This window comes from Triturus cristatus, chromosome 9 (genome assembly GCF_964204655.1).
Source record: "Triturus cristatus chromosome 9, aTriCri1.1, whole genome shotgun sequence".
NCBI lineage: Eukaryota > Metazoa > Chordata > Amphibia > Caudata > Salamandridae > Triturus > Triturus cristatus.
Window position 1 is genome coordinate 466,667,020 of NC_140592.1, and position 27,943 is coordinate 466,694,962.

A 27,943-nucleotide genomic window follows, 5' to 3' on the forward strand; every position below is an offset into this window, starting at 1 on the left:
TTTTCACAGTGGTGAAGGAAGGGGGCGTGGCCTGAGGTGATATGTCTGCAAACACACCTTGTGGCGCGTTTTAAGTTAGACAATTAATTCCTCCTCAAACCTGTGGGTTCCTGGGGGCCAACTAGCCCACCAGGTACCTCCAGTATGCGCCAGGAGGCTGCGTTGCAGAGAGGTGTTTAGAGGCCACGCCCCTTTTTAAAACACTCTGCAATGCAGCTCTGTGGGCTAGTTGGGCCCCAGGGACCCTCAGTTATGACAAGGAATTAATTCCTCAACTTAAACCGCGCCACAGGGCGTGTTTGCACACATGTAAACTCAGGCCCCGCCCCCTCCCTTCACCACTGTGCAAACACACCCCATGGCGCGTTTTAAGTTGGGGGATTAACTCCCCTTGAATACTGAGGGTCCCTGGGGTGCAACTAGCCCACCAGCTACCTCCAGTAAGCGCAACAGAGCAGCGTTGCAGAGAGGTGTAAAAAGGGGCGTGGCCTCAGAACACATCTCTGCAACGCAGCTCCCTGGCACATACTGGAGGTACCTGGTGGGCTAGTTGGCCCCCCAGGGGCCCCTAGTATTCAAGGGGAATGTGTTCCCCCTCTGCAAACGTGCCAGGGTGGGCACCCCAGGACACTGCAGGAGCTGGCCCTGTGGGGTGGCGGTCCCCAGGGCCATCAAGGGCTCCAGGAGGGGGGCCGCGTGGCCCCCCTCCCACCTGTTTCAAAGCCCCGGGGCCTGGTGGTCCCCGGGGCTGTGGGGGTCCATCACAGACCCCCGCAATTTACATACGGGGGTGGTGTTCCCGGGGCCGCAGGGGGCTGTGAGCCCCCCCACCATTCATGTTTTTAAGCCCAGGGGTGGCGGTCCCCGGGGCTGGGGAGGCCTGAGAGCCCCCCAACAAAGAACTTGAAGCCCCGGGGTGGTGGTCCCCGGGGCTAGGGGGGCCTGGGAGCCCCCCATCGAATATTAAGAAGCCCCGGGGGTGGTGGTCCCCGGGGCTGGGGGGCCTGAGAGCCCCACACACAATTGAAATAAGCCCCGGGGGTGGTGGTCCCCGGGGCTGGGGGGGCCTGAGAGCCCCCCGCACATAATTAAATAAAGCCCCAGGGGGTGGCGGTCCCCGGGGCTGGGGGGCCCCTCTGGGGGGCCCCTCTGGGGGAAACACGTTTTGGGACCCCCCTTTTTTCTCAGCCCCCACTACACGAATCATCCCGAGACTTTCAGGATAGGAGCGGACCGGAGCTGGCCAAAAGTTTTGAAAAATTTTGCGAAGTGTCGTCAATCGGCGCCAAAGTTATTCCAAATAGAATGTTGCGGATTTCCTATGGAAAATAGGTCCTAACTATGACTATCTACTGGCGACCGCCAGTAGATAATACATACATATATAAACATATATATAATCTTCAAATCTATATAAATACAAATATAAATGCATGCATACATATACATATACAAATATGCATGCATATGCATGTTATGTACATGCAAATTTGAAAAACACTAATAAAAGCAAAGCTAAAAAGCCACCTAATTACAAACAGAATTGCTTTAACTTAAACGAGTGCGAGACCTTTTGCATTTTCAATGCTTGTTTACTTTGGATCCATCAAGAAGGCATTCAGATGTGTCACACATTTGCCATGAATTCTGAATGGTAGCACTCTAGTTGCTCATTAGATCACTGTAGTAAAGCTACTGCTCACCAGGGAAGTCTGATGCTGGAATTGAAAGTGCATGTTTCAGTCTGCATGTTAGAATTTTTTAAAGAAATAGAAGAGGATTTGAGAAGTCACTCAAAATGTGCCCTAATTTTTCTCTCTGCAGCACTAATCATACTTTCTATGGCAAAATGAACCCCCTCATTTTGTTCCTTTTTTAATTAAATGTTTTAAGAGTTACCACTTTATTCCAATCAAGATGGCTTCAGGTGTGCCATACGTTTATCATAAGTAGGACTGTTAGCGCTCTAATTGTTCTTTGGAACACTCTGGGAAGCTGCAGTAGAACACAAAGGAATCAACTGACAGTCTCTGACCTTGTTGGATGTACATGCTTTACTGAGAATGTCAGATTCATTGTCACATGACTGAGAAAGATAATGTGAATTTACAGAAAATATGCTCTCAGTTTAGCTTATAGATCACCTTCCAAACCTCTGTGGGAAAAGCATGAGAAAATTGTTTTCTCTCAAACATGATTCATGATATCCCAGCAGAAGGCTTTTTCACATGGTAAAATCACCTTAGAACATACCACAATTCATAAAATGAGTATGGTACCATCAACAAATGATTTATAATGAAACTAAAGTCTTAAAACCTTCTATTAACTGCAATGCTTTTTAATGAGGTGCTATCATGTATAATGGTCCCAAGATGGCTGCCAACACTTCTTAGATGAAGTGCTGACAGCCAATCAGATCTCACGATGAGATGTGTGGTTAGGCTCCGCCCAGATATATATTTTGATTTTCTCAGGAACTACTGAACGGATTTACACCATTTAAGCAAAAGGTGTGACTCTGAACCAAGGGCTACCTTTCTGCCAAATGTGGTGTAATTCCGTTCAGCAGTTCGGGCTGTAGCTGCGACTAAAGGTCCCTATGGAAAATTGCATGGGGAAAACACGTTTTGGGACCCCCCTTTTTTCTCGGCCCCCGCTTGACGAATTGACCCGAGACTTTCAGGATAGGAGCGGACCGGAGCGGGCCACGGGTTTTGAAAATTTCACGAAGATTCGTCAACCGGAGCCAAAGTTATTCTGAATAGAATGTTGCAGATTTCGTATGGATAATAGGTCCTAACTATAACTACCTACTGGCGACCTCCAGTAGGTAATATATATATATATATATTACCTACTGGCGGTCACCAGTAGGTAGTTATAGTTTAGGATCCGCGCATCCCGCTGCGAAAAAAAAATAAATGAAGTGCGGGCTCCCGCGCTTCGTTTTTAATTAGCCCCCGGGGGGGCCAGTTCCTGGGGGCAATATGCATAGTATAATGGGGGGCCCAGAGGGGCCCCCCAGCCCCGGGGACCGCCACCCCGGGGCTATTCTGATTTATGGGGGGGGGGCTCTCAGCCCCCCCACCCCCAGGGACCGCCACCTCCCCGGGGCTTTGATATATATGGGTGGGGGGGGGCTCAAAGGCCCCCCAAGCCCTGGGGACCGCAACCCCTGGGGCTTTTAAAAAAATAAATAAACCTGTGTGGGGGGCTTGAGCCCCCCCCCCCACACACCCCAGGGACCACCACCTCCCTGGGGCACTAAATATTTAACATAGGGGGTCTGTTACAAACCACCACCCCCTGGGGCTTTACATAAAGTGGGAGGGGGGCCGTGCGGCCCCCCTCCTGGAGCCTTGTTGTGGCCCTGGGGACCGCCACCCCGCAGGGCCAGCTCCTGCAGTGTCCCAGGGTGCTCACCCCCGGGACACTGTAGTTTGCAATGACAGGGCGGGAGACTCGGCTCCCACCCTGTCATTGCAAACTGGGAAACCTGCTCTTGCTTCAATGAAGCAAAGCAGATTGCTTTTCCACATGGGGAGCAGCATGTTAGCTGCTCCCCATGTGGAAAAGCAATGCCGGCTCCCGCAGGAGGCGGGAAGCCGGCTAGGACCGTGGGGGGATTGGGGACCCCCCACGGTCCCCAACGAGATGGCCAGCCCCGGGGGATGGGATCCCCGGGGCTATTAGTGGCCCGGGAGGGGGGCCATGCGGCCCCCCTCCCCAAAATATATATATTTTTTTTTTAAACAAACGCAGCCCTGGGGAATGGGGTCCCCGGGGCCATAGGTGGCTTGAGGAGGGGGGCAACACAGCCCGCTTCCAAAAGATAAAAAAAATTAATTAAAGGCCATTTTTTAAAAAAATTAGGGGGCAGGCCCTGAGAATGGGGTCCCCAGGGCCAATAAATTAGAAAAAGAAGGGGGGCCACACAGCCCCCCTTCTTAAAAAAATAAAAGACAGATAGGATTGCGGAGGCCACACCCCCTTCTTGCTTACACTCTGCAAACGTGCCCCCTGGCGTGTTTGCAGATGGGGAACGAATTCCCCTTGAATACTGGGGGTCCCTGGGGGCCAACTAGCCCACCAGGAACCTCCAGTATGCGCCAGGGGCCTGCATTGCAGAGAGGTGTTCTGAGGCCATGCCCCTTTTTACATCTCTCAGCAACGCAGCTCTGTGGCGCTTAATGGAGGTAGCTGGTGGGCTAGTTGCACCCCAGGGACCCTTAGGATTCAAGGGGAGTTAACCCCCAACTTAAAACGTGCCACGGGGTGCGTTTGCACAGTGGTGAAGGGAGGGGGCGGGGCCTGAGGTGACATGTGTGCAAACACGCCCTGTGGCACGTTTTAAGTTGAGGAATTAAATCCTCTTCAATCCTGAGGGTCCCTGGGGGCCAACTAGCCCATCAGGTACCTCCAGTAAGCGCCACGGAGCTGCTGAGTGTTGTAAAAAGGGGCGTGGCCTCTGAACACCTCTCTGCAATGCAGGCCCCTGGCTCATACTGGAGGTACCTGGTATGCTAGGTGGTCCCCAGGGACCATCAGGATTAAAGAGGAATTAATTCCCCAACTAAAAATGCGCCACAGGGCGTGTTTGCACACATGTCACCTCAGGCCCCGCCCCCTTCCTTCACCATTGTGCAAACGCGCCGCCTGGTGAGTTGTAAGTTGGGAAATTATTGCCCCTTCAATACTGAGGGTCCCAGAGGGCCAACTAGCCCACCAGGTATCTCCAGTATGCGCCAGGGAGCTGCGTTGCAGACAGGTGTTCAGAGACCATGCCCCTTTTTACACCTCTCTGCAACGCAGCTCTGTGGCACTTACTGGAGGTACCTAGTGGGCTAGTTTGACCCTAGGGACCCTTAGGATTCAAGGGGACTTACTTTCCCAACTTAGAACGGACACAGGGCGCGTTTACACAGTGGTGAAGGGAGGGAACGGGGCCTGAGGTGACGTGTGCAAACACGGCCTGTGGAGTATTTTACGTTGGGGAATTAATTCCCCTTCAATCCTGAGGGCCCCTGGGGGCCAACTAGCCCACCAGGTGCTTCCAGTAAGTGACACTGCGCTGCATTGAAGAGAGGTGGTGCAGGCCGTGCTCCTTTTTACACCTCCCTGCAACGGCGCTTACTGGAGGTACCTAGTGGGCTAGTTGGACCCAAGGGGCACTCAGGATTCAAGGGGACTTAATCTCCCAACTTAAAACGGCCACAGGGTGCGTTTACACAGTGGGGAAGGAAGGGGATGGGGCCTGAGGTGACGTGTGAAAACACGCCCTGTGGCGCGTTTTAAGTTGGGGAAATATTTCCCCTTCAATCCTGAGGGCCCCTGGGGGCTAACTAGTCCACCAGGTGCTTCCAGTAAGCGCCACTGCGCTGTGTTTCAGAGAGGTGGCCCAGGCCGTGCCCCTTTTTACACCTCTCTGCAATGCAGCTCTGTGGCGCTTACTGGAGGTACCTAGTGGGCTACTTGAACCCAAGGGACACTCAGGATTCAAGGGGACTTAATCTCCCAAATTAAAACGGACACAGGGTGCGTTTATACAGTGGTGAAGGGAGGAGATGGGGCCTGAGGTGACGTGTGCAAACACGCCCTGTGGCGGGTTTTAAGATGGGGAAATAATTCCCCTTCAATCCTGAGGGACCCTGGGGGCAAACTAGTCCACCAGGTGTTTCAGTAAGCGCCACTGCGCTGTGTTTCAGAGAGGTGGCCCAGGCCATGCCCCTTTTTAAACTTCTCTGCAACGCAGTTCTGTGGTGCTTACTGGAGGTACCTAGTGGGCTACTTGGACCCTAGGCACACTCAGGATTCAAGGGGACTTAATCTCCAAAATTAAAACGGACACTGGGCGGGTTTACACAGTGGTGAAGGGAGGGGATGGGGCCTGAGGTGACGTGTACAAACACGCCCTGTGGCGGGTTTTAAGATGGGAAATAATTCGCCTTCAATCCTGAGGGACCCTGGGGGCCAACTTGTCCACTAGGTGCTTCCAGTAAGCTCCACTGCGCGGTGTTGCACAGAGGTGGTCCAGGCCATGCCCTTTTTTACACCTCTCTGCAATGCAGCTCTGTTGCGCTTACTGGAAGTACCTAGTGGGCTACTTGGACCATAGGGACCCTCAGGATTCAAGGTCACTTAATCTCTCAAATTAAAACGGCCACAGGGCGCGTTTACACAGTGGTGAAGGGAGGGGATGGGGCCTGAGGTGACGTGTGGAAACATGCCCTGTGGCGCGTTTTAAGATGGGGAAATAATTCACCTTCAATCCTGAGGGCCCCTGGGGGCCAACTAGTCCACCAGGTGCTTCCAGTAAGCGCCACTGCGCTGCATTGCAGAGAGGTGGTCCAGGCTGTGCCACTTTTTACACCTCTGTGCAACGCAGCTCTGTGGCGCTAACTGGAGATACCTGGTGAGCTAGTTGGACCCAAGGGACACTCAGGATTCAAGGGGACTTTATCCCCCAAATTAAAATGGCCACAGGGCGTGTTTGCACACGTCAGCTCAGCCCCCCCTCCCTTCACCAGTGTGTAAACGCGCCCTGTGGCTCGTTTTAAGAGGTAAATGTAATCCCCCTGCCCTATTATGTACTAGGGGCTTACAGAGGAGGTCATTCTAATCCTAGCAGTACCCCAACGCATAGTGTTCCCTAGTGTATGTAGGTGTTTTAACTGTATTCTAAGTGTCTTTTAGCATAGCACTGGCTCTAGGACTGGTTAGTCAGAGTCAGTTTCCACCAGAACCCATCTGATTTTTTTTTTAAACTGCACCAAAACCCAAACACTTATAAATTCACCCAGGTACTCTCCTTGCAGGACTCTAATCATTCAGTCACTACTCAAGTACTCATGCACTGAGCCAGGCCTTCGCACATGGACTGCTTCAAACGCCTACCCACTATGCATGCAGTCCTCTAACCACCTACACACTTGTCTTTCACACCTTCAATTCCACAGTCAGTATTCATACACTTCCAACAAACACCCTGTCACTCCCCTTGCACTCCTCTAGTGACCCATTCAGCACCATGTACTAATCTATTCACTGCGCCAAAACACAAACACTTATAAATTCACCCAGGCACTCTCCTTTCAGTACTCTAATCATTCAGTCAGTACCCAAATACTCATCCAGCGAACCAGGCCTGAGCACATGGACTGCTTCAAACCTCTATCCACTATGCATGCAATCTTCTAACCACCTACACACTTGTCTTTCACACCTTCAATTCTCCAGTCAGTATCCATACACTTCCAGCAAACACCCTGTCACTCCCCTTTTGCCCTCCTATAGTGACCCATTCAGCACCATGTACTAATCCATTCGCTGCGCCAAAACCCAACCACTTATAAATTCACCCAGGCGCTCTCCTTGCAGTACTCTAATCATTCAGCCACTACTCAAGTACTCATGCACTGAGCCAGGCCTTAGCACATGGACTGTTTCAAACGCCTAGCCACTATGCATGCAGTCCTCTAACCACCTACACACTTGTATTTCACACCTTCAATTCCCCAGTCAGTATACATACACTTCCAGCAAACACCCTGTCACTCCCCTTGCACTCCTCTAGTGACCCATTCAGCACCATGTACTAATCCATTCGCTGCGCCAAAACCCAAACACTTATAAATTCACACAGGCACTCAACTTGTAATACTCTAATCATTCAGTCAGTACCAAAGTACTCATCCAGTGACCCAGGCCTTAGCACATGGACTATTTCAAACCCCTATCCAATATGCATGCAGTCCTCTAGCCACCTACACACTTGTCTTTCACCCCTTCAATTCCCCAGTCAGTATCTATACACTCCAGCAAACACTCTGTCACTCCCCTTGCACTCCTCCAGTGACCCATTCAGCACCATGTACTAATTCATTCGCTGCGCCAAAACCCAACCACTTATAAATTCACCCGGGCACTCTCCTTGCAGTACTCTAATCATTCAGTCAGTACCCAAGTACTCATGCAGTGAGCCAGGCCTTAGCACATGGCCTGCTTCAAATGCCTATCCACTATGCATGCAGTCCTCTAACCACCTACACACTTGTCTTTCACACCTTCAATTCCCCAGTCAGTATACATACACTTCCAGCAAACACCCTCTCACTCCCCTTGCACTCCTGTAGTGACCCATTCAGCACCATGTACTAATCCATTCGCTGCGCCAAAACCCAAACACTTATAAATTCACCCAGGCACTCTCCTTGCAATACTCTAATCATTCAGTCAGTACCCAAGTACTCATCCAGTGACCCAGGCCTTAGCACATGGACTGCTTCAAATCCCTATCCACTATGCATGCAGTCCTCTAACCACCTACACACTTGTCTTTCACCCCTTCAATTCCCCAGTCAGTATCTATACACTCCAGCAAACACCCTGTCACTCCCCTTGCACTCCTCCAGTGACCCATTCAGCACCATGTACTAATCCATTCACTGTGCCAAAACCCAACCACTTATTAATTCACCCAGGCACTTTCCTTGCAGTACTCTAATCATTCAGTCAGTACCCAAGTACTCATGCAGTGAGCCAGGCCTTAGCACATGGACTGCTTCAAATGCCAATCTACTATGCATGCAGTCCTCTAACCACCTACACAATTGTCTTTCACACCTTCAGTTCCCCAATCAGTATCCATACACTTCCAGCAAACACCCTGTCACTCCCCTTGCACTCCTCTAGTGACCCATTCAGCACCATCTACTAATCCATTCACTGTGCCAAAACCAAACCACTTATAAATTTACCCAGGCACTCTCCTTGCAGTACTCTGATCATTCAGTCAGTACCCAAGTGCTCATGCAGTGAGCCAGGCCTTAGCACATGGACTACTTCAAATGCCTATCCACTATGCATGCAGTCCTGTAACCACCTACACACTTGTCTTTCACACCTTCAATTCTCCAGTCCGTATCCATACACTTCCAACAAACACCCTGTCACTCCCCTTGCACTCCTGTAGTGACCCATTCTGCACCATGTACTAATCCATTCACTGCACCAATACCCAACCACTTATAAATTCACCCAGGCAGTCCCCTTGCAATACTCTAATCATTCAGTCAGTACCCAAGTACTCATGCACTGAGCCAGGCCTTAGCACATGGACTGCTTGAAACCCCTATCCACTATGCATGCAGTCCTCTAACCATCTACACACTGGTCTTTCACACCTTAAATTCCCTAGCCAGTATCCATACACTCCAGCAAACACCCTGTCACTCCCCTTGCACTCCTCTAGTGACCCATTCAGCACCATGTACTAATCCGTTCACTGCGCCAAAACCCAACCACTTATAAATTCATCAAGGCACTCTCCTTGCAGTACTCTAATCATTCAGTCAGTACCCCAACGCATAGTGTTCCGTAGTGTATGTAGGTGTTTTAACTGTATTCTAAGTGTCTTTTAGCATAGCACTGGCTCTAGGACTGGTTAGTCAGAGTCAGTTACCACCAGTACCCATCTGAAAAAGTTGAGGGTAGTGGATGATTTTGCAACAAGGCCTCTTTCTGCTCCTCTGTTTGTTCTTTCTGCATGTCTTCCTTCTTCCTGCACTTTTCCTTTTCTTCTTTCTGTGTGTCTTTTCTTCTTTCTTCACATGTCCTACCTCTGTAGGCATAGTTAGGAACTAGCATTTAAAACACCTTAGAAATTAACTGAAAAAAACATAGGTTTCAGGCACGTTATAGTTACAAATTAGCCTTTAAAAAAACATTGAAATTCACTGAAAAAACATAGGTTTCTGGGGTGTTATAGTTAGCTGGACATTTCACTCATACAAAACCATTGAAATTCCTCTGTTATAGTTAGTTCTGCTAACAATAACTCGCGTGCCCGCAATCCACTGCTGATAATGTCACATATTACATCCTTCATGACATGGTCAGTGACATCACTGATGACATCACTAATGACATCTCAAATGACAATGTCACCGGGGAGGAGTGCGGTACACAGCTAGGTGATCCCGCGGGGAACGCACCTTGATGAAAGTGTGACTACAGGGGTTCTCCTTTACTACCCCCCCTCCCATGGAGTATATAGGGTTAAGGCTGTAGGGTACTTTTCTGACCCATATATACAGCAGAGAGTGACCACGGTCTCTCCACCGCTGATTCCCTTTAACCATAATATTTGTAAGAGTGGAGCCCGTTATTTGGTTAAACACTAAGGTCCTGATGAATGCCGAGTACCTCTGTTGACATAAGGCAGAAACATGTCGACCCATTTTCAGACCAATAATTACACGGCGAGGGGATAATAATTTTCCCAATTGCGCCATACACTTGTTTTTATAAACCATATAGTCTCCTAAACCATTAAATAGAAAATGAGGTTACTATAATGGCTTTTTAATCTCACTTACTCACTTTGGGCCACACTTAGTTAGAAGTGCATCCCTGTCGTCAGGCGTATGCCCGCCCTCTATCAAACCAAGTTTTTAGAGGACTGGCCGGTGATGAAGCATGACACCAGGTGGTGTGTGAGGCCAGTCCGTAACTTTTAGTGAGATGTTCACACTCATAGTCACATAACACTACTCAGTTTTTCTCTAGGTCATTCTAATAGGAGCGGCCCCATTTGTGTGTATCATCTCAACTTACATCACTGATGACATCACTGATGACATCATCCACGTGACAATCAGATACACCTCATCATACACTAGTATAACCTTTCTTCACTCACTGTAAAATACAGAGTACCATATTTGAATCCATTGAAACACCAATACAAGTTTCTAAAAACCCACTCAGTGATTCCTAGATCTACACACACATCTAATCACTTACCTATAGATTCACTCATACATGCTGTCAATGATCAATAGAACACTATGAAATATAATTATACACCTATATCGACATTACACACCAGCACACATCCTATTCACTTATGCAGTCATCCTACTCACTTATCCAAACAATGGTTCATACTTACATTTAGTCAGCTACACACTTATACAAACACCACTTCATTTATTCATATAGATAGTAACTCATGCTTAGTGTGTTATAAAATCATTATTACAAGTATACAGTTATCCATACAGTCACTCATACAATCGCTGAGTCTTATGTATACTTATTTATATACAAAAACTGTCACATACACTGCCTTTTATTTTTCTAGTTTGTTGGACATGTACCATTGAGAGATATATTTGCTCATCATCACACCCATAAAGATATTCACTCACCCAAGCATCTGTTATAACATGCAGTCTTAACCTCATATACCTACTGAATCAACTATTCACACATCTTTGGACAGTCACACCCCCCCCCACCGAACCACACACACATTCACTCTCGCATACAAATACTCAGTTAACTAATCAATAACTAATATAGACCTTCACGTAGCTAGTAACCAACTGGTGCAGCAGTTTACACAACAACCGACAAAGTGATACAGACATTCACACAGTTTAATCACTATCCAATATATTTAGTGAGACACTATAAATTAGTCAAGTAAACAGTCAATCACACTGCTACTAAGTCCTCCATCCAGGTATTTATATATCCACTCATTCTTCAATGCAGATTGCTATATATAATACATATTTAAATAACGAGCCAAACCACATTCACTGGATGATGCCATCAGTGATGTCATCAGTGATGTCATTTGAGATGTCATTAGTGATGTCATCAGTGATGTCACTGACCATGTCATGAATGATGTAATATGTGACATCATCAACAGTGGATTGCGGGCGCGCGATTTATAGTTAGCAGAACTAACTATAACGGAGGAATTTCAATGGTTTTGTACGAGTGAAATATCCAGCTAACTATAACACCCCTGAAACCTATGGTTTTTTCAGTGAATATATATATATATTCACTGAAAAATATATATATGAATAACTTTGGCGCCGATTGACGAATCTTCGCGAAATTTTCAAAACTTGAGGGGTGCTCCAGTCCGCTCCTATCTTGAAAGTTTCGGGGTGATTCGGCAAGCGGGTGCTGAGAAAAAAAGGGGGTCCCAAAACGTGTTTTCCTCATGCAATTTTCCATAGGAACCTTTAGTCGCAGCTACAGCCCGAACTGCTGAACGGACTTACACCAAATTTGGCAAAAAGGTAGCCCTTGGTTCAGAGTCGTGCCTTTTAGTTAAATGGTGTAAATCCGTTGAGAAGTTTTTACAATTTAATGGAAAAAGAAATATATATATGTGGGCAGAGCCTAACCACACATCTCATCGTGAGATCTGATTGGCTGTCAGCACTTCATCCAAGAAGTGTTGGCAGCCATCTTGGGACCAATATACATGATAGCACCTCATTAAAAAGCATTGCAGTTAGTAGAAGGTTTTAAGACTTTAGTTACATTATAAATCATTTGTTGATGGTACCATACTCATTTTAGGAATTGTGGTGTGTTCTAAGGTGATTCTACCATGTGAAAAAGCCTTCTGCTGGGATATCATGAATCATGTTTGAGAGAAAACAATTTTCTCATGCTTTTCCCACAGAGCTTTGGAAGGTGATCTATAAGCTAAACTGAGAGCATATTTTCTGTAAATTCACATTATCTTTCTCAGTCATGTGAGAATGAAGTCTGACATTCTCAGTAAAACGTGTACATCCAACAAGGGCAGAGACTGTCAGTTGATTCCTTTGTGTTCTACTGCAGCTTCCCAGAGTGTTCTAAAGAACAACTAGAGCGCTAACAGTCCTACCTATGACAAACGTATTGCACACCTGAAGCCATCTTGATTGGAATAAAGTGGTAACTCTTAAAATATTTAATTTAAAAAGCAACAAAATGAGGGGGTTCATTTTGCCATAGAAAGTATGATTAGTGCTGCAGAAAGAAAAAGTAGGGCACATTTTGAGTGACTTCTCAAATCCTCTTCTATTTCATTAAAAAATTCTGACATGCAGATTGAAACATGCACTTTCAATACCAGCAGCAGACTTCCCTGGTGAGCAGTAGCTTTACTACAGTGATCTAATGAGCAACTAGAGTGCTAACATTCTGAATTTATGGCAAATGGTGTGACACATCTGATTGCCTTCTTGATGGAATCAAAGTAAAAAACTGAAAGTATTTCCTACTGAAGAGACAGTAGTAAATGAGGAAATTAGGAAACTTCATAACAAACAAGTCTCCCAAGATGTCCACCAGAGACAAAAGCGCCCAAATGTAGCACAAATATCACCCAGATGTAGCCCAAGTATAGCCCAATGACAGAATGTCCCAGAGTGTTCTAAAGAACAACTAGAGCGCTAACAGTCTTACTTATGACAAAAGTATGGCACACCTGAAGCCATCTTGATGGGAAAAAAGTGGTATCACTTAAAACATTTAATTTGCAAAGGAACAAAATTAGGAGGTTCATTTTGCCATAGAAATTATTAGTGCTGCAGAAAGAAAAATTAGGGCACATTTTGACTTCTCAAATCTTCTTCTATTTCATTAAAAATTCTGACATGCAGACTGAAACATGCACTTTTAATACCAGCAGCAGACTTCCCTGATGAGCAGTAGCTTTACTACAGTGATCTAATGAGCAACTAGAGTGCTAACATTCAGAATTTATGGCAAATGTGTGACATATCGGAATACCTTCTTGTTGGAATCAAAGAAAAAAACTGAAAGCATTTCCTACTGAGGATGTCAGGATATGATCGAACAGGGCGCCTACGTCGTTTCGACTGAAGGTGGCAGTAGAACTATGATTCCCAGGAAGCTCGTTTTGGGAGGAATCGGAACTAACAAAACCACGTACAACGCAGGGGGCATTGTACGTGATTCTGGTTACTGGTGGATGTCTGGATGCAGAGTAGCTGCTCTGCATATCGCAACGGGTACAGAGACTTTCCACGGAGCTACCAAACCCTTTTGGCACTATCGACCGAGACCCTCAGGCGGGGGCTTTTGGAGTTTCCTTTGTTCCTACTTAGATGGGTGGGGCCTGTCAGGAAACCGTGTTTCCCCATCCCGCGGCTGTGGCGGGGACATCGCTGTCAGCATCGCAGGAGGCTCCGGCGGTGACCTTGGAAAGACAACCACAGCTGTTCCGAACATTGATTTTCGTCTGCGGTAGCGACGGAAAAAAGGACAGGCCGCTAATGATCGAATTTCCGTGGGCTTCCGCTCTCTTCAGGTAAGCCGCGGAAGAATTACCGGCTGCTTTGCTTTCTTCCTTTTTTTAATGTTTGTTTATTGAAGATACGGCCAGCCCGGCAGCATCGGGTGGAGGCGGCCTGGAACAGTATATAAGGTGCCGCATTTGTGTTTCCTTAAGGATTTTTGGGACTTACATGAAACGAGCATTCGCCTGCATTCCCTGAGCAGGTTCATTCGTCATGCCATTCTGGAGGCCCTGAAAGGAAGGGTGTTCTGGGCGCTTGTGATCCCGGGTCTGTATGGACTCCCCAGCAGGGGGATTGACTTCACAGCAGCTACTTGGAGATGGCTTTTTCTTTTCTCTGATTTACGAGGGTGTGTGGTGTAGGGAATGTATGCGGGCGATAGGTTCTTTTATGGTTAGTCGTTGAAAGGGAAAATGGAGGTCGCACTAACTGTATGTGTTTTGGTCTTTTTTTGTTTAGATGGTTGTACATTGTTCCTAGCGGTGAGAGAAGGATCTTACAAGATAGAGGAACATCCGACAGGGAAGAACCTGGCAGGTACGGGAGAGGGAATAGCGAGAATATATGAGTGTAGTCAGATTTCTCGTGGATGTTAATTGTATGTTCTTTTATTTACAGGTCTCCCTTTTCCCACGCTGCACCTACCCTAACCCTTTCCCTCACTTGATCGCCTCAACGCTCTGGATATATTCTAGTCAGAGTTTGGGGATGTCAGGAGGTGGACCCCTTTGAGCATCGCCCAGATCCTGAGGAGATCTCGTGACAGAGGAGACTGCAGTAAATGAGGAAATTAGGAAACTTCATAACAAATAAATCTCCCAAGATGGCCACCAGAGACAAAAGAGCCCAAATGTAGCACAAATATCACCCAGATGTAGCCCACATGTAGCCCAATGACAGAAGTGTGCAAAACACTTTTTATTTTTTGTGTTTTTCCAGTTTTATATAGTACAGACTTGTCAGGTATTGGAGTGCTTTACATGAGCATTGGTTACATCACACAAGAACAAATCCATTTTGGTTGTAGACATGGGGAGATTAAGTGATTTGACCAGAATAACAGAATGTCGAGCTGAAGCAGAAACTCCAACTTAGTTCCCCAGTTGCAAAGTCTGCAGCTCCCCTAAGTGCAACATTTAATCAGGTGGTCAACTGGATAAAAAAACATAAAGATAACAAATAATTTAAATGTGCTTTGTCGCTATATATGTAATTTCTAAAGGAAATGCTCTAGGTATTACAGTTTTGATTACATCAAGATGACGTCAGGCATTCCACACTTTTGTAATAAATATAGAATGCTAGCAATCTAGTTGTTCATTAGGATACTGTTGAGAGGCAGAGGCCAGGGGCACGCACTCTGAAAATTGAAGGCAGGTAGGAAGGTGCAGAGGCAACAAATTGACCACACTGGGCAGGCAGGAAGGGCAGTGGCAGCACAACAGACTATGGAGGGCAGTGGAAAGGGGGGCAGGGGTAACAAACCAACAATACAGGACTGGCAAGAGAGGCTGTGGCAATATAATAGACCATTGCGGGCAGAAGGAAGAGGCAGTGGTAGTACAACCATACATGCCAACAGATCCAATTCAGCCAGGAACATCCAATGTTTTTAAGCCCAAATGGGCTTTATTTGATCTGTCTCCTGTCTACAATCTCCTCTTTTTCAATGTAAGTCAAAGGGGAAAATCAATACCCCAGTTTTTTTTTCAAAATCTCCCTCTTACCAAGTTCAAAATCTTAGCAAGTATTCTACATTGGATCATGGAAGGCAGGAGAAATTGGGGTAGGGACATGGACTTGGATAACAGAGGACGGGAGGGACATGGAGAGGTGCACCAAACTGACTCTACAGGGCAGGCATCAGGGTTTGCAGCAGCACAATACACCACACAGGGCATGCGGGACAGGAGTGCAGCACAACAATCCATTGAAAGCAATAGGGAGGGGACAGGACCATGCACATGGATAACAGAGAACAGAGGGGAAAGAGGCAATGGTAGCTAGCTGACCATAATGGACAGACAGGAGAAAAAGCTGCAGCATAACAGACCATAAAGGGCAGGAGGGATGGATCAGGGGCATTACAATGGAACAGACAAGCCAGGAGGGAGGGAATAGGGGTCTGCATATGGAAACAGAGGGCTGAGAGCAATGGGGCAGGGAAGGAGCAGCAGCATGACCAAGGGGGTCAGGCAGGATGGGCACTAGAAGCAAGACAACACATGGAGAGCAACAGTGAGACTATGATGGCATACACACAGACCATGGAGGGAAGGTGGGAGGGGGTCAGGGGCAGCTAGCTGACCACACAGGGAAGGTGGGAGGGGCCGTGGCAGCACAGAAGACCATGCATGGCAAGCGGGAGGATTACTAGAAGCACAGTGGCTATGATGGGAAAGAGGAGGGTGCAGGGGCATGCACAAAGGGCCAAGGTCAGGAACTGGGCACAGACAAGAGAGTTCAGGGGAAGGGGCCTTACCACAGACCACTTGGGCCAGGCAGGAGGAGCAGTTGCAGCACAACAGACCAGGGAGGGCAGAAGGGTGCGGCAGTAAAATGGACCATGGAGGACAGGAGGAAGGGGATAGGGGCATGGAATGTGGACAGGCAGGGTGGAGGTGGCAGGGACAGGTTACAGTCATCTGACAATGCTAGGCACGAGGGAGGGGAGTGGCAGCTCAACAGACCACTCAGAGTAGATAGGAGTGGCAGGTCCATGGAACATGGTGGGCAAAAATAATGAAGCAGGGGCATGCACAAAGACATCAGAGGGCAGGGGGAAGGAGAAAAGGGGCAGCAAGCTAAGCACAGAGGCTAAGCAGGAGGTCAATGATGGGGCATAGAATTGGGCAGTGGAGGGCAGGAGGAATGGACTGGTACATCATGCTAAATGGAGGGCAGTGGCAGCACATCAGACCATGCATGGCAGGAGGGAGGAGGCTAGTCCATGGATTCAGACAACAGAGGATAGGGAGGAGGTGGATGGGGCAGTAAGCTGACTGTTCAGAGAAGGCGAGAAGGCCAGTGGCAGAAAAACGACCACACAGGGCTGTAATAAGGGAGCAGGGACATGGACTTGGACAATGGATGGCTAGGAGGAGGGAAGGCAGGAGCAGCAAGCTTGGGTGGGGGGTCAACACAATGCCAGGCCCTGCTTCCAACCCCCCACCATCCATTGTGATATGCATCTTACTTAACGTTAAAAAAACCTAGAAATGTGCTGAAAAAAAACAAAGATTACAGGGACCGTATAGTTAGACTCAGATTTCACTCATACACAACCAGTGAAATTCAGTAGTTATAGTTACCTGAGCTAACTATAACTTACGCCCCCGCAAGGTACTGCTAATGACCTCAGACATTACATCATTCATGACATGGTCAGTTACATCACTCATGACATCACTCAAGACATCTCAAATGAGCTGTGAATGGAATGGAACTATAATCGCTAGAACTTTATTTAGGGATAGTGTGTGTACATTAACACCCCTTTTTTTCCTTTTCTTTCGTGTAAGAACCATAATAATACGCAACGTGCCCAGATTAATATGGCCGATAGCCTTTCACTTTAAAGTAATGTGCAGTCCATTGTTTATGTTTATTATGAATAAGTCACGTTGACGAACATACAGGTACGGGGCAAGATATGCTGAAATGACATTGTGTGCATATTAACACTTGTTTTCTTTTCTTTATTGTATCAATTCCTGAATTTTCACATCGTGACCAGACCAATATGGCCGCCAGCTTTTTGTATTAAAGTAATATGTAGTCCTTTGTTAATGCTGGAAATTGAGGCATTTGTACATTTAAATAAGGATGCTACAATGACGTCTTGTATCGTTATCAAGGTTCGGACGAGCCGAAACGCGTGGATCAGGTCCTTTGCAGATTAAATTCTTCCAAACTACAACCTGAGTGCTGATTCCTTCCTTGTAAGAGTGAGAGAAGATTAAATACATATATATAAAATTCACTGAAAAAAACACAAGTTTCAGGGACATTATAGTTAGAAATTAGCATTTAAAAAACCTCAGAAATTCACTGAAAAAACCACAGGTTTCATGGACGTCATCTACGGGATCATCTGATGCACCTCCTCACACCCTAAAATTCAGACTACCATTCTCGAAACCATAGACACACCAATACTAGTACAGCTACAATATTCTGTGCACTATGCATGCAGACCTCTAATCAGCTATATAGCATTGATACAGTCTTTTAAATAGTCAGTTAGTACCTATGCAGTCTAGGAATCCTTCTGTCTGTCCCATGCACTTGTCCATTCACCCATCCAGCACTATGTACGTATCCTATCACTCTGCCAATACCTAAGCACTTATAAATTTAGCATGCACTCTGTTTGCAGCACTGAAATTACTCCAGTTATTAGTCATTTATCAGTTATTAGTCATATACTTAAGGAATGGCCTAGCCACTAACCCAAGTACAGGTACAATGTTTTGTACATTATGCATGCAGATCTCTAACAAGCTACATACTATTAATACGCTCTTCTAAATACCCAGTTAATACCTATCTAGTGTTGGAATCCTTCTCTCTGTGCCATGTATTTCTCCAATCACCCATCCAGCACTATCTACGTATCCTACCACTCCGCCAATACCTAAGCACTAATAAATTCAACATGCACTCTCTTTGCAGCACTGAAATTATTCTAGGTACTAGTCATGTACCTAAGGAATGGCCTAGCCAGAAAAACTAGTACAGCTACAATATTCTGTGCACTACGCATACAGACCTCTAATCAGCTACATAGCAGTGATACAGTCTTTTAAATACTCAGTTAGTACCTATACAGTCTAGGAATTCTTCTGTCTGTCCCATGCAGTTCTCCATTCATCCATCAAGCACTATCTACGTATCCTATCACTTCACCAATACCTAAGCACTTATAAATTGAGCATGCACTCTCTTTGCAGCACTGAAATTACTCCAGTTATTAGTCATATACTTAAAGAATGGCCTAGCCAGTAAAATAAGTGCAGGTACAATATTTTGTACACTATGCATGCAGACCTTTAACCAGCTGCATACTATTGATACGCTCTTCTAAATACCCAGTTAGTACCTATACAGTCTAGGAATCCTTCTGTCTGTCCCATGCAGTTCTCCATTCATCCATCCAGCACTATATACGTATCCTATCACTCTGCCAATACCTAAGCACTTATAAATTGAGCATGCACTCTCTTTGTAGCACTGAAATTACTCCAGTTATTAGTCATATACCTAAAGAATGGCCTAGCCACTAATACAAGTGCAGGTACAATATTTTGTACACTATGCATGCAGACCTTTAACCAGCTGCATACTATTGATACGCTCTTCTAAATATCCAGTTAGTACCTCTGCAGTGTAGGAATCCTCATGTCTGTCCCATGGATTTCTCCAATCACCCATCCAGCACTAGCTACTTATCCTATTACTCCACCAATACCTAAGCACTTATAATAACTGAAAAAAATGGTTAGCATTTTTTGATATGTACTACTGTCAAGGTAAGATTAAGCAATCCAAACACTATAAATGCACAACTACATTCAGCTGTGCACTATATATATAAACCTCTAACCAGCTACTTAGCAAAGTACTACCCATGCAACCTAGGAATCCTCCTGTCTGTCCCATGCACTTCTCCAATCACCCATCCAACACTATCTACGTATCCTATCACTCCGCAATACCTAAGCACTTATAAATTCAACATGTACTCTCTTTGCAGCACTGAAATTATTCTAGTTACTAGTCATGTACCTAAGGAATGGCCTAGCCAGTAAAACTAGTACAGCTACAATATTCTGTGCACTATGCATGCAGACCTTTAATCAGCTCTATAGCTTTGATACAGTCTTTTAAATAATCAATTAGAACCTATGCAGTCTAGGAATCCTTCTGTCTGTCCCATGCACTTCTCCATTCAACCATCCAGCACTATCTACATATCCTATCACTTTAACACTAATACATTTAGCATGCACTCTCTTTGCAGCACTGAAATTACTCCAGTTATTAGTCATATACTTAAGGAATGGCCTAGCCACTAACACAAGTGCAGGTACAATGTTTTGTACACTATGCATGCAGACCTCTAACCAGCTACATACTATTGATACGCTCTTCTAAATACCCAGTTAGTACCTATGCAGTCTAGGAATCCATCTGTCTGTCCCATGCACTTCTCCATTCAACCATCCAGCACTATCTATGTATCCTATCACTCCACCAATACCTAAGCACTTATAAATTCAGCACGCACTTTTTTTGCAACACTGAAATTACTCCAGTTATTAGTCGTATACTTAAGGAATGGCGAAGTCAAAAACACAAGTGCAGGTACAATATTTTGTACACTACGAAGGCACACCTCTAACCAGCTACAAACTATTGATACGCTCTTCTAAATACCCAGTTAGTACCTATGCAGTGTAGGAATCCTCCTGTTTGTCCCATGCATTTCTCCAATCACCCATCCAGCACTATCTACTTATCCTATTACTCCATCAATACCTAAGCATTCACTATACACTCTGTTTGTAATACTGTCATTATTCTAGTTACTAGTCATGAACTTATGGAATGCCCTAGCTACTAACACAAGTACAGCTGTAATATTTTGTGCACTATCCAAGCAGATCTCTAACTAGCTACATACTATTGATACACTCTTCTAAATACCCAGTTAGTACTCATGCAGTGTATGAATCGGCCAGTCTGTCCCATGCACTTCTTTAATGACTTATCTACCACTATCTACTTATCCTATCACTCCACCAATACGTAAGCACTTATAAATTAAGTGTTCACTCTGTTTGCAGCACTGTCATCATTCCAGTTACTTGTGGTATTCTTATAAAATGACCAAGGCACCAACAAAAGTACACATAAAATATTCTGTGCATAATCCCTACAAATCTCTAAGCAGATACATACTATTGATCCACTCCATTAAATACTGAAGTAGTACCCATGCAGCGTAGGATACCTCCTGTCAGTCTCATGCAATTCTTCAATCACCCATCCAGCACTATGTTCTTATTGTATCAGTCTGCCAATACCTAAGCACTTATGGGGCAGATTTACAAGCACCCTGCGCCACCAGCACGTCACTTTTTGTAACGTAGTGATGGCGCCAGGCACTCCTTCATATTTACAAGGAGAGGAAAAGCCACCCTGCGTGGTTTTTCCTCTCCTTGTAAATACAACCCCTTCAGACACAGAACTTTGCGTTGAAGGAGCGTCCCAAAGGTGTTGCTGTGGGTGTTCCCACGCAACACCCATAGAACAAGACACATCTCCAGATTTATGAGAAATCGTAAATCTGGAGATGTGTGTAAATGCTGCGCCATCTTAGAGTTGGTGTAGCAAGGCGCAACGAGGAGAATTGTTTTCATTTCTCCTCATTGTTTCCTCTTTCAATGCATGCTGCATTCCACAACATACATTGAAAGAGGAAAATGCCTTTACTGATTGTTTTTGTGCAGGAAGGTCTTCCTTCCTGCACAAAACAATCTCCACACGACACAGACATCCTTGCACCATGGTGCAAGGGTGCCTGTGTCACTGCATGGCTGCAGTTTGTGCAGCAGTGCAGAGGGAAGCACAGAGTTGCAACATATTCATGTACATATGTCACATCCCTGTGCTTCGGAAGTGCCACAGTGCAGTGCAGATAAAGAGCTTGCAGTGTCACGCTGCAGTACTTCCTCATAAATCTTCACCTATAAATTCACCATACACTACTAATGCATTCTTTCAGTCAATCATGCTGTATACATATATTCAACCAAACTTTCACACATACCTTGAGATTATAGTTCTTTCTTTAACCAGATAAGGTAGTTCTGATAAGAACTTTTTTTCTTCTTCTTTTTTCTTTTGTATTTTTTTGAACAATTTTGTATTTTTTGGGTGTTTTAACAAAAAATGAACAAAAAAAAGAACAAATAAAACAGGAAACATTTGGAATTACTTATCATTCCAAACAAAACAAAAAATGCATTAAACAATGATGGTTGCGTTGCGCAGCACAAACTGCATCCACCGACTGCTCACCAAAGCATATAAGTTTCTTACACTTCACGCAGTGTTGCTCGAGAAAGGCGAATTCTGGCCTAATGTCCATTGCAGGTGTGCCTGAGGACGCTCCAGATGTACTTGCCACAGCAGGTGAGGAGTTCAAAGCAGCTTGCCTCATTTCCTCCCGAGCAAGATTGGGAGGATATGTGGTCCGGAGATGCTTGTACTTAGAAGCAGTGCCAAAGAGTATTTGTTTTTCACTACCTCTTGACAGGACTCGGTCACAAATTTTGCACATCACCTTTCTCGCATTTACTTTCTTCTCTCCAGGTGGAAAAGTGAAGAATTTCCACACAACAGATTCCGGCCTCTGTGGACGTGGTGCCTCCTGCAAGAATTCTTCTTCAGAAGATACTTCCTCCTGCTGCTGCTGCTGTCCAGATGCCATTTTGTTTGAAGTCAAGTCAAGTCAAGTAAGTCTTTATTTCGAATATTTCATCTTAAAAGACAAGATAAAAATACATTTAAAAAAATATGCGATGGTTTACATCATTTCCATAAAAACTATTTATAAATACATAACTCTTTAAAAACAGGAATAAAAAGGTATTAAATGGTTAGAGAACACGACTTGAATTGGTTAAAACAGACTCCAAAAAGTAACAATTGCTATATTTCTGTGGTAGGAGGCAAAGTGTTACAAGAATTATGCCTACTCCGTAGTAGCCAAGCCCATCTAATGTATTTAGCTAAACCAATAACCACAAGGGAAGATGTATCCGTCTTAAGCAACCTTTTGGCAGCCTGGGCAGATCTTACACCTAGTTCACGACACACAGGCCGCAACCAAACTCTTCTAGGTCGATCATATAGCGGACAGACAAATAAAAAATGATCGTCTGATTCGACTAAATTCTTACAGTTTGGGCATTTGTCATTGCCGTTAATCGACCAACCAGAGGTGAAAGAGCATAATGGGAGGGACCCTATTCTGAATTGATGATACAGTTTCCGGTCCAGCTTCTTGGTTATTACATCCCAGTAAGCTTCAAGAGTGGGTTGATCCTTAATAGACAGGTAGCATGTTGTCAGAGAGTTGGCAGTCAAGGAGGAAAGACGTTTATGCTGTGACCAAAGCCAGTAGGAATCCCTGAAGACTTTTTTAGGGGGAAAAACAGCCGTCACAGGGTTAAACCACAGATCGCCCATACCCATGTCTATCAAGATAGATTTAATTTCTGTTAACCAGCTAATTCTATGGGAGCCCCCCATGTCTTTTACCTCCAGCAGTGTCCTTGCATAGTGAGATAACTCCGGGGTGGTCCATAGGCGTCGCCAAAACGCCAAAGGCCTATACCGGGTCATATCTTCAATAGGCTGACATCCTAGGTCGTATAGCAAGGGAATTCGTGGGGCTGATGTGGGTAGCCCAACTATAGACCTCAAAAAGTTATTTTGGGCCACCCTCAGAGGGTCCAGTTTACTGAACCCCCATAACTCAGCACCATACATGACTGCTGGGATAATTTTAGATCCATAGATTTTGATCAACGGAGCTACTGGTTTGGTGCAAGATAGTCTATGTTCTTTATACAACGCTCCACCTAATTGTGAGTGCTTAAGACTAAGGAGGTCGATCTGGGGCCTCCAGCTTAAATTGTCACTAAATGTGACCCCCAAATAGGTGAAGGTGGAGGTCTGTTCTAGCGTTGCGCCACCCATATCAACCCTGGCTTTAACTGGGCGGGTGCCACGAAGGACCATAAACTTTGTCTTCCCCACGTTAACCTCGAGCTCATGGTCGCGGCAAAATAACTCAAACCGAGTCAGTGCTAATTGGAGCCCCTGACGGGTTTTAGAAATAAGGAGAGTATCGTCCGCGAACATGAGCAAGGGAACTTTCATGCCTGCTAACGTGGGTGCATCTGTTGGGAAGTCAAGAAAATACCTAGTTACACCATTGATAAACAGGGAAAACAAAGTGGGGGCCAGTACACACCCTTGTCTGACCCCTTTGGTCACGTTAAATCTCGCTGTCACCTCGCCTGGTTTGCCCCATCGGACCTGTGCGTATGTATGAGAATGTAAAATAACCAAGAACCTCAATAGTTCAGCCGGCATGCCCATCTCACGGAGGACATCCCACAATTTAGCTCTTGGCACCGTATCGAAAGCGGACCTGAGATCCACAAAGGCTGCAAAAAGCTTCCCCCCCCCCAAATGAACTACCTTCCAATAAAGAAGCATGAACCTAAAAGCTTGATCTATGGTCCCGACATGTGTCCGAAACCCCGCCTGGAGGGGCGTTAGAATGTCGTGTTCGTTGATCCAGCTTGTAATGCGGCCCAACAACAGACGGGCGGTAATTTTTTGAACTGCGTCGATGAGACTAATCGGGCGGTAGTTGGCAGGGGCAGAGCGATCACCCTTCTTGTAGATAGGCAATATCTCTGCCCCAAACCAAGACACCGGGACCGACGCGCCACCAGACAGGGCATTTGCTAAGGTTTGAAGGTAGGGAACCCATAGATCCTGTTCCTGCTTGAATAGATCGGCGGGGATACCGTCGGGGCCTGGTGCTTTTCCCCACGGCAATGATTTCAAAACAGACACTACCTCATTAGAGGTAAACTCTAGTGGAGCAACACCACTAGAGACCCGTGGGGATTCTAAGGGCAACTCCCTAGAGAAAAATTGATTTTCAAAATAACTGACCCACTGGTCAGGAGCTACATGGTTAGCCGGTATCATAGCATGTGGGTTCCTACCCCATTTTAAAAGGTGCCAAAAGTGGGTCATGTTTCTGCCCTCGCAGGCCTCGAGTAGCTCTTGCCAGCGTGATTCGTCCCATTTAGTTTTAGCCAGGCTTTGGGCACGTTTATAAGCAGCTCTACAGCTCCTGATCGTTAACGGGTGTCTAGATTTAATTGCTGAGATCAGTGCTTTACGTGAGGCTCTGCAACCACCATCAAACCAAGAGTTTTCTGGCTTAGGAACCAGTTTAGTTGTGGCAGGGACAGTTTTAATAAAAAATGTTTTAAGCCCTGTAAACAGTTCTCTATGAATGTCCGACATGGAGTTTATGATCCCCTCCCTTGATTCACAGTTAGATAACTTAAGCGTTGCAGCAGTAATCAAATTCCTGATAGCGATCCGGGTAGAGGGGTCCGAAGCAATTTTAGGCCAACGAACCCTTCTCATATCCAAAGACAGAGTAGCTTGCACATGCGGGACACTTCCAACATCACTATATGGCTTGGCAAAGCTACTGTCCGATAAAGTCAACATCAGGGGGTTATGGTCACTTTCTAATCTATCAGACACAGCCATATCGACTACATCAACCCACATCTCGCAATTCACTAGAATATAATCAATTCTGCTCCCGCATCTACCATTATTAAAAGTTATCTTCCCCTGTCTGTCGGATGTTGTTCTGCCATTAACGGCCCTCAACCCCATCTCCAGGCAGATCCCCTTCAGAGAGAGGGCTGCTTGGGTCCATTTACTAATGGGTGGTAGACCTAATTGCGGTATACCCCACACGGAGTCCTCCGCTTCAGATAGTTTCCCATCGTCTAGCCCCAGTGGTTCAAAACAGGTGTTGAAATCACCTGCCACAACCCAATGACCGTCTCTTGTAGAATTACAAAGAAACTGTTCTAATACAAGAACTGTAGGGGAGCATTTACCACCGGGAATTCCCCTAGAGTAAATATTAATAACGAGAATATTTAGACCCTTTGAAGAGGTAATTCGAGTGGCCAATATGTCAGGGCTATCTATCGGCACTTCCACAACAACTATGCCTTCGCATTGGCGAACCCAGGTTGTCAGACCACCTGTTGGTCTCCCTCTGGGGCCCCTGGTGGCTGGTTTAAAGTAATTCATATACCCTACTCGAAAAATAGGGTCAGCCGCCCACGACTCCTGGAAACACCAAATATCCACCTGGTCGATAAAGGCCACCCAGTCAGGAGAAATTACTTTAGATTGGAGGCCAGCTATATTCCAGGAGGAGAGTGATAGATGGCAGTTGGTGTCTGGCGATTTTACCGTTCGAATCCCCATATTAGGGTTAGTTGTAGGGCTACCACTAGAGGGGCTTAGATGATCAAGAGTGGTACGTGGGATGGAGTCCACAACAGGTACAATGGGCTGTATTAGAGCTTGTGGCTCCCTACTAACAAACACTGGGCTCCTAGTCTGGAATTCCCAGGGCTGTGCAGAGCTATCCCCATGTCAATCGTTGTCCTCCAGGGAGGAGAGAACAGCGAACCGGTTACTTAACCCAACTGGGTGAGATCCAAGATGGAAATTACGATGGGGGGCACGTGGTTGCATATGGGCCGCCGGCCTAACCGGTCTATAGAAGTAGCCCAGGGGTAAGATCTGTATCTCATCTAACAGGGATACATGATATGAGGCCGTCTCCAAGATACGTTCGACCAAATAGCGGGACCCAAAACTTAGCACCACACAATCACCTGTCAAAGCCTTTTGAGTGTGACCAACCCAGGGCACCCGCCTGACCATTTTAAATTCTTCAAATAAGGAATGGGGTTCCCCACATTTCCTGCTGAGGAAGTGCAGCGCTTTGTTTTTTAAGTTGGACCAGTGCTCACTAGACCCTTCCAGTAGTTGGGGAACATTGGCTAAAATAACTGTATACGGGGTGGCCTCAGGGGGGAGATGTAAGCTTCTAAAAACTTCGGGATCTACTGCATTAGAAGGCATGGGCCTTAATTGGTTCACTGAGAGCTGCTGATCTATTTTGTTTGATATTTCTTGAAAAACACCAACAAAAGAAACAAGCAAAAAGGGTTCTTGTAGGAAAAGAGATGTCTCTCTAAAGATGCTCCAACAAGAATGATTAAAATGGGTGGGGTCCTTCAATAGTTGCAGTCGGAAATGTTATGAACCTATGAAATCTTTTTTTTTGAGGTCACATGGGATCCGCGTACTCTGCACTCAGAAAGCACGCACCCGACGCGACTTTGTGAAAATATATTTAAAAATAATATAAGTTTATTATAAGTACAAATATATTATTTTTATGAATATCTTAGATAGTCTCTTGCCGTAATATGTATATTAAACACACATACATATCATTTTAGAACATAATTATTTTTTGCGGGAGTCACGCACCCAATATGCCCCAGCACGTATATGACTTCACACGGGACCCACCACCGCGCATGCGTCACGTACCGTAATGCGCATGTGTCGCAAATGCGTGGGAGCAGGAGTCGCGGACTGGTCGCATACCAATCGCGCACATCACATAATATTAAATGTATATGATGTAACTGAAAAACACACAGCCGTCGCACACCATACGCGGATCCTTCACGACGTTTCTAAAATGGTGGCTAGAATCCGCGCACCCACTGTGATGTGTACACTTTGGGTGCACGACTCCCAAAAAAATTTGGAGAACATTTAAAAAAAAAAGAAAATAATATCAATATATTAAAATAAAAATATAAAACAAAAACATTAAAGAATATTTCAGTTTTAATTTTTTTTGTCTTTTTTTGCAGTTTTCAGAAAAATATATAATGTTATTTAATGAATAAAATATTTATAAATAAACAGTTAAAAACTGTAGAAACTCAGTACAAAAAATAGGTATAACTACTATTACACTTAAAAATTAGCATTTAAAAAACCTTTGAAATTCACTGAAAAAACCATAGGTTTCAGAGACCTTACAGTTAGAAATTAGCATTTAAAAAAACCTTAGAAATTCACTGAAAAAAACC